The sequence below is a fragment of the Pinus tabuliformis genome, chromosome 6 (assembly GCF_031772625.1).
Source record: "Pinus tabuliformis cultivar Carrire ecotype Pingquan chromosome 6, CPIR1, whole genome shotgun sequence".
In the NCBI taxonomy this organism is placed as follows: domain Eukaryota; kingdom Viridiplantae; phylum Streptophyta; class Pinopsida; order Pinales; family Pinaceae; genus Pinus; species Pinus tabuliformis.
In genome coordinates this window covers 1,025,047,615-1,025,063,731 of record NC_142292.1, presented here as the reverse complement: position 1 = coordinate 1,025,063,731, position 16,117 = coordinate 1,025,047,615, and positions in this window count along the sequence as shown.

The window sequence follows — 16,117 nt, the reverse complement described above, 5'->3', positions numbered from 1 at the left end:
GCTCAAACTTACATGAAACGTCAAGTTGGGAGCGGCAATAGTATAATATATTAAAATTTAATATATATATATATATATATTAAAAATAAAAATAAAAAAATAATTAATTAATTTCCATCCAAAACTTGCAAATCAAATTCCATCCAATAAATTCCATGTTGTAAAGAATTATGTAAAACACTGAACTTTGAAACACTACCAAAAAAATAAAAATATTAATCCATCAACAATTTCCCAATCAAATTCCTTCCCAACAAAGAAACATGTGGAACTTCCAAACTGGAAAAAAAGTTGTTATTGCTTGATTATTATGTGATTTCATGCAATGCTATATTATATTCAATTTCAAAATTCAAGTTTGGAAATTTATAGAAATGAAATTCGCTAACACGCTACTCTTTCTCCTTCTGACTATCACTTAGTTATTGTAATTCATTGAATCTTATCATTAAAGCTTTGAGATAGGCTTCAATAGAGTATACTTATTTGTTATTATTTCTACATCTCCTTGTCTCTGTCGCTTTACAGAGCTCATGCATTCCAACTCCCTGCCCTGACATGTATCACTTAGAAAATAAACAAAGCGTACCTTCCTTGCTCAAAATAGGTACTTAAAACATCAAAACTTGCTCAAAATAAGTACCTAAAACATCAAAATTTGTTGCAGTAAATCTCTCGAAAAGCTCCAAAGTACCTGTTGAAGCTCCCGACGATTTCAGAGTGTTCCCTACCAGCACCCAAACTCCCAAGAGCGCGACAGCGTTAGATAAGTGCCCTCCAATGCCTCGAAGCAGTACTCTCTATTCTGGGACACTTGAATTCTAGTGGCCAAAACCCTCCCTATACCTTGTAAGTTCTTCACCTTTATATGGAAGGAAGGAAAAATAATTAAGCCTTCGTATTATTTTAATGGCTCAATCGATGCGTTACTTTTTCACCATTTTTAATAATTCGGAATTTTGTTGTTATTTGTGTGGAGAAGTTGTGCGGGGATGATAAGTTGTGGGGAGGAGCTATCCGAAATTTGAGGTGGAAAGGAGTTGTGCCGAGTTCGAGGTGAAGAGAAGTTGTGCGGAGCTTAACTTTGCACAAAAAAATACACACAATGGAAATCGCAATTTAAGATATTTAAGTTGAACATATGTTTTTAAGGTATTTTTATTTTATTTTTCCATAAAAGTACATTTCAATTTATAATACTAATTATTTATGTTTAGGCGGTGAATAACACATAAAGTAAATGAATAACATATAAAGCAAGAAATTAGAGCATATCTTACTTGTTTATTTATTTCACGTTCAAATCGTCCATTTCCAAAGAGATTTTCCAAATAATGCACAAGTTTTGCAATAGTTAAAGAGGTGTCATCTAGTTTTGCCTCAATGTTGTCGCAACATTAGATACATGCATATATGCATTTTTACAGATTCTCGATATATGGTAAGGAAAATGCATTGGAACTTGGAGGAGCAAAACGTTTTCGATCACAATCGAAGAATGGCCAAATAATTGAAGGCGAAGAAAAGACGATGGATCTTGGAGTGCTCTCGTTATGTCATCGAAGGCATTTTAAAGGCCAAGAGAACCGCCTTGTGTCAACGAAAGGCAGGAGGAAGAGTCCTTCGCTCTTCTATAAAGTGAACTAGAGTTCTTGTAAGTGCATGCGAGTGAATTGAATGCGGAGATTTGGGTGAGGTTGGCCATAAAATTTGTCTTGACTTTAGACTAAATGCCAAAACAATTCCATCTTTGAATATCACCCGAAGCCATTTACTTGAGAGAAAATATATATGGCTTTGGTAATTGACAAAAGCCTCAAGTAGAAAATGCATTCATCACATAAAATAATTGGTGAAAGGTTCTATTACTCACCATTTGACCATTGATAACTCCACTAAAGGTGAATGTGTATGCATTAAAGTTGTTAGAATGTGAATTAAAGCATTGTTCTTTGCTAATGATATGGTGCATGTGTCCTCCCCAATGAATCACCACGCCAACAAATTAAAAAAACCAACGACTAGATTTCCAAATCATGTGTGAGGATGTTGAATACATTATATACGACAGAATTTGGGAAATTGGTTGGAGGTAAATGTCTCAAAAACCAAACATAATCAACCATCAAACCAATGGAAGGATGTTATAGGGAAAAGGCAAATCTTATGTAGTTTTCTCTATACATCAACCCTCATACGAAGAACTTGGTTCCAGCCTCGTACTTTTCTTGTAGGGACGTCATAAACCAGAGAAATAATCATAACATAAAGGTGAACCAGAGAAATGTTGTGTGCGAACGAGCCGAGGCAGAAACGAGGGGGCACACCTCCGCACTTCGCACATATATGATGTGAGAAGGAATGACTCCAAGATGGCATGCAAGGTAAAAATGAGGTAGAATAAGACAGTGCCCCTGATCAAGAACGTAGAAATCGAGGTCGACTATTCAATAGAATGAAGGTGATTATAGTGATTTATAATTTAGAAGCATGAGGTGAATATCATGTTTTTGGGTTATATAGAAATTTTATCTACTTCATTATTATTTTAATTGGTAATTTACACACGACCAAATATTAATTGGAGATTGGTTTATATGGAAATTTTACTCATTTCATTATTATTATTTTAATTGGCCAGAAAATATTAATGGGAGATTTGTTCAGCACTCCTTAGCCTATGTAAAGCACTTGCAATAGCGTCAATTCTAGTATCAATGGGTAGAGCAATACCTCTGAGATTTATTCAAACTCTCTCTTCTTCGCCTACTTAAAGAACCTATAACTATGTCAATTTTGACATCATTGGGCACAAAAGTACCATAATAGTGCCAGTGGGCGGAATGGTCACTCACAAAATTAGTTTTTTCTTTTTAATGAATTGTCAAGCATTGACAAATACCAAAAATAAAACCCTCTCCGCCAGGGGAATTATGTCCCCTCAAATGTGGCTGAGCTAATCAAAAATTAGAAATAAGATTTCTAGAAAATTAGAAAATTATTTTTAAATTTACAAAAAATAGAGATATTCAGCATTTTCCCAAAATTTTGGTTAAAAATAATAATAATAATAATGCAGAGTCAATACACTTTGACCCCGAGGCGAATACTATAGCGAGTTGTCTTTAATGCGACTTTTTGGAAGCTTTTACAGTGAGCTTTTCCGGTATAATTTCTCTAAAATCCAGCAGAAATTTATTGAAATCACAAGCTTGATGGGTAACTCTGCACCATCTAAGTGCCCTAGGGGTTTTTCAGGGTATTGAATCCATATATACAATCAAAAACTAGTTTAAATAACCCAAATCTCAAAAAATTTCACCAACATCGGAAAATCCAAAAAATCACACTAAAAACAACTCCATACTAAACAAAAACCAAAAACTTTTATTTTAAAACTTCATGAGGAATTCATTCCATAATGATTATGCCAATTTCGAAAACAATCCATGGACACTAATTTTGAATTTCCATATGTTTAAACATTATTGCAATGTTAACATGTTAACATCTTTCCTAGTATTTTTAAATTCGTTTTATAAAAAAATATTTAATTTTCAAATATATTTGTCTCTTATTTATTTAGATTTAGGTTGAAAATTTATGTAATTGTATTTTCAACCAATTTTTACTTATTATAATATTTTCACTATTTTAAAAAATACAATTTAATAGGTTAGTTTTAATAATAATTTTTAAATTAAGAATAATAATAAAATATTTAAATTAGATTATATTTATTAAAATATATTTCAATTAATATATTTAATTAAGTTTTAATTTTAATTATTTAAAATTAGTATATATTTATCTTAAATTTGAATCTATTAAGTATGGATAGGGATTAGATCTCTCAAGATGCATACTTTTTTGAGTGTAAAGCTCGAGGAAAAGTTTACACCTCGAAAGATTTGATTTCTCTCCTCCCCTGATAGATCCTTAGTTACCATATCTATGTTGGTTCATAGTAATATTTTGACTTAGTTACCGGAGAATCCACAGTAAAAACCATTTTTCGTCAACGTTTCAAATCCCAACAGGGATCCATCATCAAGACTTCTCGAATGTTGATAGTAGAAGAGCTAAATTGAGAGATTTAAATAGTTATGAGGAAAGTTGATTTAAGGATGAGATGAAGGTCGGCTTGATTAATAATATTTATTATTATCTTTTTATCAACATATAATATAATATTATTATCTTAATAATATTATTTATACTATATAAATTTCATGTCTCTATATATAAGAGTATTCTCATTTTTAATTTTATTAAAATTTTGATTTAATCTCTATGGAATATCCAGGGAATATTTTTAGTAGTTGTGAAGATAGAGTGTTTACATATATTGAGAAGTCATGATATCGGCCTGGTATTGTAACAAAGTACATTTACAACTTAATAATATCCATGGTAAAATGGGATGAATATATACAATTAAGAATCTTGTTATATTGTAAGTTTATGGGAAGTATTAAATTTTTGTGTGTTTATTAATTAAATTTAAATATAGTTACCGAATCATTATTTTAATTTATATGGTATAATGAATATTAATTTAGAGCTATTATTTATATGTTATATGTTTTAATGTGATATTTATATCATGATTTTCTTTTATCTAAAAAATATTGGTAAATTTATTAATAAAAACAAAATTACATTATGATAAATTGAATTTTATTATTTTTATTACTTTTAACTTTTTATTATTAATTGAGTCAGCATTTAAATGTTATACTTATTTACAGACACTACAACATCTCCCCCATAATAAGCTCTATATTATTTTTAACCTTTTATTATTTTTTAATTAAGTGGACATGTTAATGCTTACAAACAAAAATTTACACCACTACAACATCACCCCAATATTATGTCAACCTCTCCACTAAAAAATATAATTTAATATTATATTATTTAAATTAAAAACAATATCATAATATTTTATATAAATTGTATTCATCAAAATAACTTTCAATCAGTGCATTCAATGTGAATTTCAATCAATACATCTAATATATTCTTAATTTTGATTAACTAATTATTTTAGATATAAGTCTTTCAGATTAATCACATCGTTAGGATTTGGTCGACGTTTCGAACCAACTAATGTGGTTCATCCTCAGGACAACACTGCCTAGAGTTAGCTGTTGGAAATTAGCCGAAATATGGGCAAACACTGGAATCAATGATGCATCCCTACATCTTTTGAGGAACGTCAGATCTAATCTCTTCTTAGCAACTTGCAGACGTGCTCGCTCAAATTGACGAACCTTATCAGCCATTTCCCTTCTGTGTAGGGTAATAATGTTAGATATAAGACTTTTTTGATCCATAATGTAGGTGTAAGTCTTTCGAATTAATCACATCGTTAGGATTTGGTCGACGTTTCAAACCAACTAATGTGGTTCATCTTTATGACAAGGTGAGAAATCAATAGATCTGAGGGAATAAATAGCAAGGATGCATCATTGCCCAGAGTTAACTGTTGGAAATTAGCCGAAATATGGGCAAACACTGGAATCAATGATGCATCCCTACATCTTTTGAGGAATGTCAAATCTGATCTCTTCTTAGCAACTTGCAGATGAGCTCACTCAAATTGACGAACCTTATCAGCCATTTCCCTTCCATGTAGGGTAATAATGTTATATCTAAGACTTTTTTTAATCCATAATGTAGATATAAGTCTTTCGGATTAATCACATCGTTAAGATTAACTAATTATTACTGAGAACCTTATATGTTGATGCATATTTTATATAATATAGTTTTAACATCCAAACATAAAACATTATAGGGATATGCCGTCCATATTTCTTATGGCTTTATCATTTCTTACTTGCATTTCATTAATGTATATTTTTTTTAACTAATTAATGCACATTTTATTACTATGGTTTCATCCCAACATAAAACATTATATAGAGATTTTCTATCCATAATTTTTGTCTTATGGTTTTAGAATTTCATATTTGTATTTCATCAATGAACATAGTGAATTGATAATTAAGTTACATTATATATGTTTTGTTATGTTGATAGGGTGAATGTATCGCTAACAGTTAGGGGATCTCTCTGGTGTGAAGTCTCAATTAGACCTCACATTACTTGTGATGGGAGTCCTATTCGGAATGTGGGTCTTGCTGGCACCACATTTGTATTTTTTTTTTGGGTCTTGAGTAAAGAAATGTTAATGTGATGGTAAGTGTGAACTACCCAAAATATGAATATAAATCAATTCACAAATGATAAACTCGAAGCAGAAAGTACAAGAATATAACAATACAACAATAAGACCCTGTACATCTCAAGAAGGATTAGTTAGCCAAAACAATCCAAGATAGTAGTTGGACCAGAAACTAATTGGAAAGTAGTTCACAACTCATAACTAATGTAATGCATGGCATGAAAGAGCATAAATCCATTATAAAATATGTGATTTATAAGCCATGAATTAGTTCATAAACATACAACTCATGTGAAAGAAAACATGCACACGTAATAGAAGTATAGGATAGCCCTACAACCACCATGAAAGTACACGAGAATCCTACCAATAGTAGAGCTTCTTATTGATAATGTTGAATATTCAAGTACATGTACCACAAACCCATAAAGATCCAACAGTGGAAGGTGAGATGCTCATATCATTTCCAAAATAAGTCCCAGACCACACTACAACTTAGTCCAAAATACCAAGAGTAATAGTGCTAAGAGTCATCTTAGTGCTAAAATCATCCTAAGTGCCAAAAATCCCTTTCACTAGAGGTGTGAGGGTACATTTAGACAAATGGGTCAGAGACTTTTCACCTTCCCCGTGACTAATCAACTACCTCATGACCTATCACACTCCTAGTGACTTTTCATATTCTTATTGACTCTTACATCATTCTTGGTATTCTTTCATTTTCAGGACAAAACAATATTTACAATATGATAAAAGAAATACAATAAGTCAAAATTTATGACGTGTTTTCATTGATGATGGATGAGGTTATCAGTTATGCTTTCTTATCCCTTGTCATGCCAATGACTACTTCATTCATTAAGTCAATAACAAAATTTGTTTTCTTCTTGGATATATGAATTGTCATTGTTGTCTGACCTATATTCTACGTCAATTACTACTTGATCAAGTTCATGGTCATCCAACATTGACAGTTGACATAGCAGAATGATCCTTTCTAGAACAATAATAAATCCACATCTTACATAGTTATACTTTGATTTCAAAAGTACTGAAAATTTCCTAAACATCTAAGTCGTTCATGCAAATTCTAAATATTGACCTTATTGCTCTCCCTAAACATTTCAAAAAATAGTAGTTCAACGAGCCAACAATGACCATTTTTATGATAAGTAGTTCTTGGTGAGTGCATAAGAGAACTAAAAGTGCTCCAAGCCTTTAAAACTCTATTTGAATCTCCTATGATCTCGTGCTCTAATTGTCCCTTCTGAATGTGAGTTAGACCCTCACTCACCATTGTAATATGAAGCATCTCTAAAAACTAATTATCTAAATGGTTATATGTTGCTATAACAGAATCTAATAATTTGATTATGTCATTTAATACCTCAGTGTTAAGATGACTACTTTTCACATGTTGAAGCATAGCTTTAATAATCAAATTTTTTAACTCTCCCCCAGCATTATGCAATCCTATGTTAAGTGCGACAATAAAGGCCACAGGTGCATCCGCAAGAACAAGCATCATTGCAACAATTTGATTTCATCATGACTAGTAAGGGGTTCCACTAGCTATGTGCTTGTTCTTGAGCTTATGCAAAACATAGTAAAAAAGAACCCTAAATAGGTTGTTCTTTACTTCCACAACATTTTCTCTTGCTTGATATTTCTTAGATAATGGGTTTACATTTTCCTCATTAACTAGTTTTCCACATACTTGAAGTCTTAAATTATTCACCTCATAATCTTTTTGTTCAAAATCTGATACATGAACCCATGTTTCTAAAACACATATATCTAGGCCTTCATTCAAATAAATTAACCTTTCCTTATCCATGAATTGTGTAGAGGGTAGAGAACCTTCAGCTCAAGGAATTGGACATTCAACATTATCGCTATCAATGCTAGTGTTGGGTTGTGTTATATTCTTTCCACGACTAGCCCACGTAGTTAACCGAGGGGTTAGAAGGGGGGCAGAGCCCCCCCTTCGTTACGCCGATTGCATAGCAGGGGTAGTCACAAGGGGTTTGAGGGGTGCAGATAACCCCACTCTATGGGGTACAAGACCCTATATTAGGTTGGGCGGACCTACCTATGGTTTTGTGCATGTTTTTCACACATGGTTTTGGACGCGATGGTTTTCGGTCCATGGTATTGGATGCTTCGGCATGTATAAATATGTATTGTAACATTGAAAGGAATATAATGAAAAATCAAGCTGGTAGTCTCAGTTTCGGGATCCAAGGGAAAATCTCCATGTATATGTGTTTTATGTTTTATGCGCTCGCATTGTTTATTTTCTGTGTTTTATAATTCATATGCAGGTAATTTCTGTACGGGGTTAAAACCTACATTTAGTATCAGAGTTGTTTTGGCTTCAAGGGGATGCCTTTGTTGCTAAGGGGTTTCTCTCGGGCCTGTGGCAGACCCTGTTCAGTGGGAGATTTGTGAGATCAATTCTAGTGGTAAAAGAAAATGGCAAGCAGTGGAAAGATAGAGATCGAGAAATTTAATGGTCAGAGTTTCGAGTTGTGGAAACTCAAGATGGAGGATATGTTGGTGGATAAAGATCAGTGGATCGTGGTAGATACAGGTACTAAACCAACGGGAGTGTCTGATGAAGAATGGAAGAAGTTGGATCGAAAGGCAAAGAGCACAATACGATTGTGTGTCTCAGATTCAGTATTGTTGAATGTATCAGGGGAAGCTACGGCAAAGGCTTTGTGGGACAAGTTAGGGACTTTGTACCAATCTAAGTCTCTAGTGAATAAATTGTTCCTATGGAAAAAGCTGTATAACTTGAGGATGAAAGATGGAGACTCGGTGACAGAGCATCTGAATGCATTTAATATTGTGGTAAGTCAGTTATCATCTGTTGATATTGAAATTTCAGATGAAGATAAGTGCATCAGTTTGTTTTGTTCTCTACCAGATTCGTCGGATAGTCTAGTTATTGCAATAGGTAGCAATGCAACTGCCTTATAGTTTGATGAAATAGTCTCATCCTTGCTGATGGAGGAAATGAGAAGGAAAAATATGGAGAGCCAGAATGGTGATGCCTTATTTATACGAGGATGGTCCCAGAACAGAAACAAAAATAAATCATTGAGTGGGAGATCTAAATCTAGAGGGAGATCTAAATCTCCAAGAAAACCTGTAAAGGTGGTGTGCTGGAAATGCGGAAAAGAAGGGCACTACAAAAGGGACTGTAAATCTAAAGCTCTTGACAAAGGAAATGGATCTGATGATGCTCCTTCTGCAGAGGCGAAAACCACCTCAGATGAAGGTGGGGATGTGTACTTGGCTTTTTCAACTACACATGTAGATCATGAGGCATGGTTGGACTCAAGTGCATCCTTTCACTTCACTCCCCATAGAGAGTGGTTTTGCGAGTATGAGAAATATGATGGTGGTGATGTCTTCTTAGGGGATGATAGGAAGGCTAGAATCTTTGGTCGCAGAAAAGTAAAGTTTAATTTGCAAGGTGGAAGAGTTCGAACACTTCCGGGTGTTCTGCATATTCCTGCATTGGCCAAAAATCTGATTTCTCTAATCAAGCTAGATGATGCAGGTGTAAAAACAGTGTTCGAGAAGGATACCTACAAGATGGTTTGGGAAGCACTCGTATTCATGCGGAGAGTTCAGATTGGAATGTTGTACAAGATGCAAGGTAGCATTGTTGTTGATGGGTGCAACAGCTCTATGGTTCCTGAAAGTGGAGCATAAAATCTAGTGGTCTCTAGAGAGAATACCATGCTATGGCATCAAAGGCTTGGACATCTTGGTGAGAAGGGCCTTCGAATACTTCTTGGTAAAGGTATGGTAGAAGGTATGAGTAATAGCTCTCTGGATTTTGATTTCTATGAAAATTGTGTATATGGGAAGCAAAATCGGGTGAGTTTCCCCTCTGGTGGTAAGAGGGCAAAACAGATATTAGAGCTTGTGCATAGTGATGTGTTTGGACCTGTGAAGGTTTCATCACTAGGTAAGTCTGTGTACTATGGATCATTTATAAATGACTTCTCAAGGAAAACATGGATATATTTCCTTAAGAATAAATCTGAAGTCTTTGACGGGTTTAAAGAATTTAAGGTTGTGGTGGAAAACCAGACAAAGAATAAGATAAAGGTGTTGAGGACAGATAACAGTGGAGAGTTTTGCAGTAAGGAATTTGAAGAATTCTGTAAGAAGTGTGGTATAGCACGACAGAAGACTACTCCATATACACCACAAAAAAATAGAGTTGCAGAAAGAATGAACAAGACATTGATGGAAAGGGAAAGAAACATGCTCAATGGTGCTGGGGTGGGACAAGAATTCTGGGCAGAGGCGGTGGAGACTGCATGTTACCTAGTCAACAGATCACCTTCATTAGCGTTGGAGGATAAGACTCCACAAGAGGTATGGACTGGTAAGAAACCCTCTCTTTCACATTTGAGGATATTTAGATGTGATGCATATGTATATGTTCCAAAGGATAAAAGAACAAAGTTGGATAGTAAATCTGAAAAGTGCATCTTTATTGGGTATAAGGATGGTTTAAAGGGTTATAATCTTTGGAACCCAGTAACAAGGAAGGTTGTGTACAACAAAGATGTGGTGTTCAGAGAGGTGAAATATGTTATTAAACATGAAGTCCAACCAAAGGAACCTAAGAAGATAGAGTTTGAGCTAAAGGAGGAAGAACCAGACTCTACAGTAGAGGAGGAATCAGAAGATGAAGAGCCACAAACTTTGGGTGTGAGAAGATCAGTTCGAGAAAGAAGGCAGCCAGAAAGGTATAGTCCATCTTCTTTCTGTTCAAATTTTTCTTTATCTATTACTGATGATAATCCTAGAACTGTGAAGGAAGCAGTAGATTCAGAGGATGGAAAACTCTTGAAAGAGGCCATGGTTGATGAAATGGCATCTTTGCACAAAAATCAAGCTTGTCAATTGGTGGAGTTGTTGGCTGGAAGGAAACCCATTGGATGCAAATGGGTGTTCAAGAAGAAGACAAATGCAGAAGGAAAGGTGGAGAAATACAAAGCTCGGTTGGTAGCAAAAGGTTATTCCCAAGTGCCAGGAATTGATTTTGGTGATAATTTTTCTCTTGTTGCCAAGGTAACTTATATTAGATTACTTTTATCTATTGTTGTTGCTTTTGATTTTGAGGTATAATAGATGGATGTGAAGACAACATTTCTTCACAGGGATTTGGAAGAGGAGATCTACATGAAGCAACCTAAAGGTTTTGCAGTGAAGGGTAAGAAAGAAATGGTATGCAAGTTAAAGAAGTCTTTGTATGGGTTAAAACAGTCACCAAGGATGTGGTATCAGAAATTTGATACATTTATACGAGGACTTGGCTTCACCGGAAGCAAATCAGATCACTGTGTGTATTTTAAATTAATTGGTGACCATGTTATTTATCTGGTATTGTATGTGGATGATATGTTGCTGGTTGGAAATGACAACGAAATTATCCAGGATTTGAAGACCCATTTGTCCTCCAAATTTGACATGAAATATCTTGGTGTTGCAAACTATATTTTGGGCATGGAAATTAAAAGAGATCAGACAAAGAGGAAGCTCTGGTTAAACCAGAGGAAGTATGTTGAGACAATATTGCAAAGGTTTAATATGCAGGATAGTAAACCGGTGATGGTTCCTATTCCTGTAGGTGTAAAGTTATATGTTGAATAGTGTCCCAAGACACAAGAAGAGGAAGAGGATATGTCCCGTGTTCCATATGCAAGTGCATTCAGTAGCCTGATGTATACGATGGTCTGTACTAGACCAAACATTGCACATGCAGTGGGAGTATTGAGCAGGTTTATGTCAAAACCAAGGAAGGAGCATTGGACAACAGTGAAACGGGTTTTCAGGTATTTGTGTGGCACTAGTGATTATGGTTTGTGCTACCAAGGAAGACCAAGATTGGACAGAGTTTTGGATATCAGTGGCTTTGTTTATGCGGACTGGGCTGGAGATTTGGATCAGAGAAGATCTACAAGTCGGTATGTGTTTAACCTATTTGGAGGTGCAGTCAGTTGGATGAGTAAGAAACAATCTGTAGCGGCACTATCAACTACAAAGGCAAACTACATGGCAGGCACTCATGTAAGCAAGGAAGCAGTTTGGTTGTAGAGATTGTGTTCAAGTATGGGGTTAGTACAGGGAGCTATAAGGATAGACTGTGACAGCCAAAGTGCAATTTTCTTGGCAAAGAACCATGCTTACCATTCAAAGACAAAGCACATTGATGTTCAATATCACTTTGTGAGGGATATGATAGAAGACGAAAAGATGTTGCTGGTAAAGGTGGACACTTTGAAGAATACTGCAGATGCATTAACAAAATTTGTGAGCTCTGAGAAATTCTCTTGGTGTAGAGAAACAATGGATGTTGCAGGGCTGGATAAATGACTAAGTTCTCCTATGGCCCCCTGTGGAAATAAAACAACAATTGGGAGAATATTGGGTTGTGTTATATTCTTTCCATGACTAGCCCACATAGTTAACTAGGGGGTTAGAAGGGGGGCAGAGCCCCCCCTTTTTTATGCTGATTGCGTAGCAGGGGGAGTTACAGGGGGTTTGAGGGGTGCAGGTAACCCCACTCTATGGGGTGCAGGACCCTATATTAGGTTGGATGGACCTATCTATGATTTTGTGCATGTTTTTCGTACATGGTTTTGGACGCGATGGTTTTCGGTCCATGGTATTGGATGTTTCAACATGTATATATATGTATTGTAACATTGAAAGAAATATAATGAAAAATCAAGATGGTAATCTTGATTTTGGGATCCAGAGGAAAATCTCTGTTTATATGTGTTTTATGTGTTATGCTCTTGCATTGTTTATTTTTTTTGTTTTAGAATTTGTATGCAGGTAATTTCTGTACGGGGTTAAAACCTACAGCTAGATGTATCATCCAAGATAGGTATCTGATGGTGATATTTATCAGAAGTGTTTTTCTCGAAACAAACCTCTAAATTCATAGTGAGATACAAAATATTCATCTACACTTGAGCCTCTTTCATCTTGACCAGACCTAACAATTTCACATCCCTCGGCATCATGCTCAGGATAATCCATTTGAAATCCATCCCTATTAAAAGATGCATAAAAATTTTCTTCACTGGTATTTGATGATGATAACCTTTGTTGCATTAATTCACTTCTAGAGCCAAGATATGAACATGGATTTACAAACTAAATTGAGAAGACATATTTCCAAAAGCTTCACAATGGACATGAATTTAGCAACTATAAAATATCTTGATGTTGCACGTGTAAAACTTGTTTTGATAAATATCTTTATCAATGCCAATGCAAGAAAAATGTGATAAAGGGGAGAAGAATGCTCTATCAACAAGATAATGGAAAAGGCTTTCATTAATATATCCCTAAAAATGTGCACTCGTTTATTTCTGATAGCATTAGCCCCAACCTTTCACCTTATCTTGTATGGAGTTGCCAAGGAAAAAGTGTAACATTTCAAGACATGAAGAACAATATAAACCATTCAGCCCAAGTAACCCATTGTAATCATTGTCATCAAAGCAAACCAATTATACATATGAAAACAATGGCGACCTGCAAGAGAGAGAGTAACAATATTTTGTGCCAAGTGAGGTAGTTCATATCACCTCACTGATATAAGATACTTAATATTTTTGACAAGATAAAAGTTCAAATGGTTTGAAACTTAAGTATCTTGACTACTTCAGTTGAGACTTGTGAAGAAACTAGTTAAGAATTTGTTTAGCATTTGAAAAAGTAGTTTTTTCTTGTGCTTCCTTTCTTGTATCATTTTCAACCCACCTCTCATATTAGCTGAATCCGTCAAATACACCTCTAATGATGTTATTGATTTATAATTTATAGTAATAAACTAACATCCATTTGTACTTGTAATGTCAACACAATAACTTTTATCCTTTTCTTCAACCAAGGGCATATCTTCATATTCTATATTTTCTGGAGGTTTAGCAGGTTTTCTTGGAACTACATCCTCTTTTTTACTAGTACCTGAGGATATTAGACAAGATTGGGGATCTCCAAAATTGCTAACCCCTGAACCATGTGATATTCAAGATCTAGGTGAAACCAGATCCTTTCCATTCACCCAATCGTCACAAAGAACATCTAATGATCCACTTAAAATTGAAGGAGACTCCTCTTCTACATATGAATAAAAATGTGTTGCATTAACGTGGAATGTGACTTCTTCAAACAAACCATGCATGGCCGCACATTCAACTTGAGTATAAGGCACTATTTTTTATTTGTTTTCAACATGGTAATGAGACCTCATATTGCTGAGATGTTGAACGTTCTTGAGATTGTCATGTCACATTAGTTGTTGAAGTAGATGTCACTAAGGACTCCTTCAAAGCACTGATATCAGGAAGATTCAACATGCACAAGATTCATACATAACCATCATGGCTTCATCATATGCAATTGTTTCCTCCTCCACTAAAAAGAACGTACCCAACCGCAATCAACTTCCACAATTTGGTTCTTTGGTTTTTAGAACCCATTTTCCTAGCATTCTCTACCCAACTCCTCTATAATTGTAACATCCATTATTAGTACCAAGCTCTCCTTTCATGCAACCTTTCTTTGACCCTTTGGCGGGGTATTTCTTGAGTCCTTTTGTGTCATCTTTTGTATTCTAAAAATAATGAATTCATGCTCATCACTATGTCAGGGCCATCATATGATGAAATTAAAATAACATAAATAGCTTGTAACTAGAGAACTATATAGAAGATATGTGAACAGAGAATCACAACCATAAATATGCCCAAATATATTCTTTATTCACATGCCATACCAATAGATGAGGTTGTGATAGATGAAAGGAAAAATGTCCTTGTGCATTGCAGTGTTTCATTATCCTGTTAATTGGTCACCCTATGATGTGGTGCATCCTATGACAATTGGTATGTGGACTATACTAGTCCACTTTGCTGCACTACGACACATCCTTTTGCATGTGGACTGTAACACCCTCCTCCCACATCTACCCAAGTAACCAGCCAACCAAGGTAAACATGTGACAAGAAGTTACTATGATATGATTTGACCTCCTAAGTCACGTTAGGGAAGTGGAACCAATGGAAACATGCCATAGAGACATTCAACACCGGCATTAGGAGCCTCAAGAACCAATCCAACCTTGTTTCCAATCAGCCCCTGGGTCCCACTGAGATTTTGGACCACTTGACCTCTGGACACTCCCATGTTATGGGCATGCCAACATCCAGGCACCTCTAGATTCTCTCATAGGCATGCAAGACAGCATCCAGGGAGTATTTCCAGTAGACTTGTGCTAGAGTCTAGGAAATTTAAGGTACTTTTCAAGTCTAGAATTCTGGCCACTGCAGAAAACTTGTTGTAACTTCCAGAATTCATTAAACACATGATGACAAGACTAATAAACCAAAAACTAACTCCAGGACTAGGCCTAACCGTGCCCAACTGGCACTGAAATTTTTTCAAACACTTGGCATCCATGCAATCTACAGGTGTAAATAACATATCTAAGCATAGGGGTCTCATACTTATCTAAGATTTGTTATGCGACATTGTTTCCTTATCACTTTAGCTGTAGTTTCATCCATTAGGCCATAGATACATTGTTCATTCATATACAAGTAAAACCATGATGGGGGCCATACATAGCAACTGTCATAAAACATATACATAACCAGAATAATAGCAATAGAAATACCAAGGAAATCACAACCATATAATCCACATATAAACCAGTATAATACTCATAGAAATACAAGGATAAGTAACCTCGTATTGATGATGCAAAAGCCAAACCTGGGATGGGACTTCCACATTCCACCCTACCGTAGAATGGTTGAGCCAAATCTCTCTTCATCCATTCACCCACGTGTCATATTCCAAGCATGAATGTGG